This window comes from Maniola hyperantus, chromosome 21 (genome assembly GCF_902806685.2).
Source record: "Maniola hyperantus chromosome 21, iAphHyp1.2, whole genome shotgun sequence".
Taxonomy (NCBI): domain Eukaryota; kingdom Metazoa; phylum Arthropoda; class Insecta; order Lepidoptera; family Nymphalidae; genus Maniola; species Maniola hyperantus.
Window position 1 is genome coordinate 2,501,423 of NC_048556.1, and position 5,120 is coordinate 2,506,542.

At 35.7% G+C, this 5,120-nt stretch overlaps 1 non-coding gene across 1 annotated transcript; it reads right to left on the reverse strand.

Annotated features, from left to right (window-relative positions):
- Nucleotides 1–2,526: 2,526 nt before the first annotated feature.
- Nucleotides 2,527–2,688, reverse strand: LOC117992628 (U1 spliceosomal RNA). The gene has a single exon (XR_004675074.1). It is a non-coding gene; the product is annotated as a U1 spliceosomal RNA (small nuclear RNA).
- Nucleotides 2,689–5,120: the final 2,432 nt, after the last annotated feature.

Consider the following 5,120-nt stretch of genomic DNA (forward strand, 5'->3'; position numbering starts at 1 on the left):
AACAGATTTTTATTTATTTTTATAGTTTTTAAAATATCGTGCAAAATGTCGAAAAATACGACAGTATTACGGAACCCCCTCGGGCGCGAGCCTGACTTGCACTTGGCCGGTTTTTTTTCTAAGTTCTGTGTGTGTGAAACGAGAAACGAAAACGAAAGAAACGATGTTAAATTTTTTATAAGTACTTTTTGTTACCTTCTAACTACACTTGGTAATTTAATGGATTATTTTTCCGACCCAAATGTCGACCAATAGAATTGCACCATTCGACGTCACGTGGTACAACCTACATGGTATTATACTGATAATTTTTTGAAAATTTTCTCTGGTAGTTGCTATATATAAAAAACAAAACATGATCCAGTCAAATTAACCACACGTCAAACTGACAGGTTGAATTCAATTGTGAAAATTGGAGATTTTGGCCGACATTTGGGACGGAAAAATAATCCCCCGAATACCACACGAGCTTCAAAATTATCTGGCATTTCCCTCAAGTTCCCTGCAAACCTATCGGGAAATACCCGATAATTTTGAAGCTCTTGTGGTATTATAAGTGAACATTTATTAAACAAATTTCTACATTAACAACATTCCTAACTCTCTGTCCACAATTCGAAGCTGTCAGGGGGTGAATATATTACGGGTTCCAATTTGAAAATTGTCAGGCCCAATATCGTCCAATATCGCTTCCGACAATCGTATAGTAATGCAGTTAGAGCGCGATTATTTCCAATTAGTTATATTATGATAAACAATTTGACATCCGCTACTGGGGATTCTTATTTAATTTGGGAGTTAAATTAAACTGATTCTATCGTTAAAATTACAAACTACCCCAGTTTTACTTGAAAGACTTTTTGAAAAAACCGGCCAAGTGCGAGTTAGACTCGTACACCGCGGGTTCCGCACTCGGGTATTTTTTCCGACATTTTGCATGATAAATCAAAATCTATTATGCATAAAAATAAATAAAATGTTCATGTAAAGCCCTATGATATATGATACCCCACTTGGTATAGTTATCTTACTATAAAAATTGAAAATACTAATTAGGTATATGTTCTTAAACATTTTTTTAAAATGATATAACTACAAATTCACGGTTTTTGGATTTATTCCTTGTGCTATAATTTATCTACCTACCTGCCAAATTTCATGATTCTAGGTCAACGGGAAGTACCCTTTTTTAGGTTTTCCTAACAGACACGACAGACATACGGACAGACGAACAGACGGAAAGATGGACACACGCGGATGGTCAGACGGACAGCCGGACATTTTACCACAATAAATATGGTTTCACCTAACTTTGACTGACTAACAATAATTGCTACTACATTCTAGTAACATAATAATATACCCAGACTTAATAGATTTACAAGATAAACACAATCTTAGTAGTGATATTGAAGATAAGATTGGTTAATTAGGAGCAATTAAGCGTCAGATATCGGACGCTAATTAAGCCAGATAATATCGCTTGATTAACAATATTGTGACGCAACTGTGAATGTGTCAGTTTCTGTGGTTGACAGTTCATTACAAACATTATGCACACTTGATTGGTGATTATGATTAGTGGCCTGCGTTGGCAGACCCCCCCCCCCCCCCCCCACTAGGTGGACAGATGATGTCAAATGAGTCGCAAGAAGTCGCTGGTTCAGTGGGGTGATTCTCTAACTCAGTGTCTAACACTGAACGATAGCCACCGAGCTCATTTTTTAATCCATTGAAGATTTTTACGAAAAAATATTTTACTACCACCCAGTGAAGCAGCAATGTAGAACCAACCAACCTCGGTGGCTATCATTATGTGTTAGACACTGAGTTAGCGAATCACCTAGCAGCCTACTGATTCGCTCACTCAGTTTCTAACACTGACTGATTACCACCGAACCGTTGGACATTTATTTTTAACTAGCTGATGCCCGCGACTTTATACTCGTGGATTTAGGTTTTAAAAATCCCATGGGAACTTCTCAAGTTAAAGGACAAACCAACAAACTAACAAACAAACACTTTTGCATTTATAATATGGGTGCTGATGGGTACTGATTCATTGAAGGTTTTCTACGACAAAAGATTATTTTAATGTCACTCAGTGAAGCAGCAATGTAGAACTAACCAATGTCAAAATATGAGCTCGGTGGCTATCATTTCAGTGTTAGACACTAAGTTAGCGAATCACCAGCGGCGCGCAAGATCGCTGGGGCATGACCTGCAAGCGACTTAGGTGTGTCCAGCAGTGGACGTCTATCGGTTGACGACGACTACGACAGTGCTTAATAGCCTAGTTGTCTATATTAATTAGCTATGTTCTAGTGTATATTAATTAGCGCTTTCGTGATTTCTTTCATCATAGGTTGTTAGAAAGAGATAAGACCGCCTTTGCACGCTGCAGCTATTAAGTAGATTAAGATCCTTGTATGTTTTTCGATTTGTTTACTTTGTGTGTATTAAAGTAAAAATAAAAATTAATTAAAAGTTATAGCTAAATCATTATACCTTCTGGCTTCTATTAAGGAGGGACGGCGCGTACGCAGTCCCCACTACCAAAAATTACGCGTCCGAGTTATCCACATTAGGGATAATCGCAGAGGTCATCCCAGCCGCAGTGCAATGGAAGGGCCTCGCTCTGGGGGAACCGCCTTCTCGATCACGGTGTCCCCTACGCCAGGTAAGTATGCTTTGAATACATTGCCGTGAGTATTTACAGTTTTGAAAGTCGTCTGACTATAACGCGCCGTAGGGTACTAGTAGCGACATCTATTGGAAGCTTTTGCCAACACATAAAAGTTTCATGTTAGTAAAACGTAATAGAACATAATAATATTAAGATTCATAGTCAGCAGGGTCTTTGATGAATTAATGGATGGTGGACTTATGTGCGTTTTAAACAGTTATAAATATCACTTGCTTCAACGGTGAAGGAAAAATTGATAAGGGAATCTGTACGCCTGAGAATCCTCCATTTAGTCAAAGGTGTCTGAAGTCTGCCAATCTGCCCTTCTCATTCAGAGAGGAGACCCATGCTCACTAGTGGGCCGGCGATGGGTTGATCATGATGATGAGGATGATCATTGTGCATTATTCAAAACTTATTCAGATGTCAGACCCATTTGGTCAAGCAAAGCCATAAATTCTCGGTGTCACCCGACCGTTTCATTAACTCAATCACTCGTATCACTCGTATTCTAACCCTTGTTAATGCACCAGATATTAAGATAGAGCTAATCTTCACATAACTTAGGATCAACGCAGTTACGGCCGCCGTTGACCATTGTCCCGCTTTAATTTAAACCGGGAGTATCCTCACAATTGATTGTGGCAACCCTGAACAATAGTACACCCGTCTGTTTCATTTATTTGGCATACATTGCTGCTTTAATTGACCAAACATTTTTATTTGGTTATCAAACTCGGCAATGAATGCTATGCATTGAGATAGTATTGAAGCATTGTTGAATATGAGGTGGTATTTAGTTCCATTCAGAGCAATGCTGTAATGATTTTAGGAAAGTCCGACAAAGTTTATTTTGCGTTTCATATTTTATTTATCAGCTCTTATGCTGTAGTATTTAGGGTTGATATTTTAATGGAAAATGATTTGTGAAGTATTTTTAACTTGTTTAGTATTGTCGTAAGATTTTATGTTTGGCTGTATTTATGCAAAGCGGTCCTTAGGGTGGTGTTTTTGGTTTTTGTCAGCTATTGAAACTTGACCCCGTCAATTTCACAATTTCCTTAGTCCATAAAGGATTATTATACGACTATCCGTGTCCGTTTTAATATGAGTTGAGATTGTTATCATGATAGGTGTAATTATCGTTTATGTAAACGTTAGGTATAATATCTGATATCGGGTTGATATACAAGCGAGGACTTACCTACTCGGTTTCAAACATTTGCAATTAAATTATTAGTAGGTGTAATACCTTCCTAATTAAATAACATAAAAACATAGGTAGGTATAATGCGTAAAAAGTGAGTTCTCACGCGCCATTTTGAAGTTAAAAAACTTTCAAATTTTAAGAGGATGTATTTACACGAAGTTGTCAAGCTTTGTTTTGTCATATTGCCTTTCAAAGTTTAATAGCAATAAATCATATTCAGTGAATTTGCTAAGAATTTAACAAACGGATACAAAGATAGTATTTCATTATAGTTCTAACTTCTAGAAGTTAGAACTTCTAGATAATACCTGCGACTTCTAATTCAAACACACAAAATAAAACTGAGAATAATTAAGTTACTTTTACTTTTACTTTACTTTTACTTTACCTTTACTTTACCTTTACTTTACTTTTACTTTACTTTTACTTTACTTTTCCTTTACTTTTACTATTACTTTTACTTTTACTTTATATAAAAATTGTATTAAAAGTTTGATAAATTTTTAAAAGTTTGATGTTCTTGAAGTTTGTTATGACCCCAATATCAACTGAATATCACCTAACCCTAGTTAACACGATTTTGCCAACAATAAAAGGGCTGAAGTACAGAATACTGATTATAAATGACTACTATTAATAATGCATTGTGCTGATCTTATTAACAATGTCAACAGTTCAAGTGACACTTATAAAGATATTGTAATAAACTCTAAGTATATTGAAATAAAGTTGAAAATGAAGTAGCACAAATTAATTTCGTACCTACAATGGTAACAATGGTACGAAATGATATAATGCGTATTGAGATACTGTCCAGAAGTTAATAGTCACAATAACAAGTTCCTTTTGATAGTTTTGAATGATTAATTGAAGACATATTTTACTTTGTTATCAAGTGATGGTAAGTACTTGATATACAATGAATGAAACAGAGGTAGTAAGACGATTTAAAAATGTCAGTGTAACATTTGGATTTCAATTTTTTTAAGGTAGGTAACTACATACTAGGTATTTGACAGATTTTAACTTGATAATGTAGGTATCTAATTACTTAGTAGGTAGGTACTCATCTTTTGAAATGAGATCAGTATCATTATTAGTGGTATCCGTACCCTTATATAAATGCGAAACTGTGTTTGTTTGTTGCTTTGTTGCTTTGTCCTTCAATCACGTCGCAACGGTGCAACGGATTGACGTGATTTTTTGCATGGGTATAGACTATAA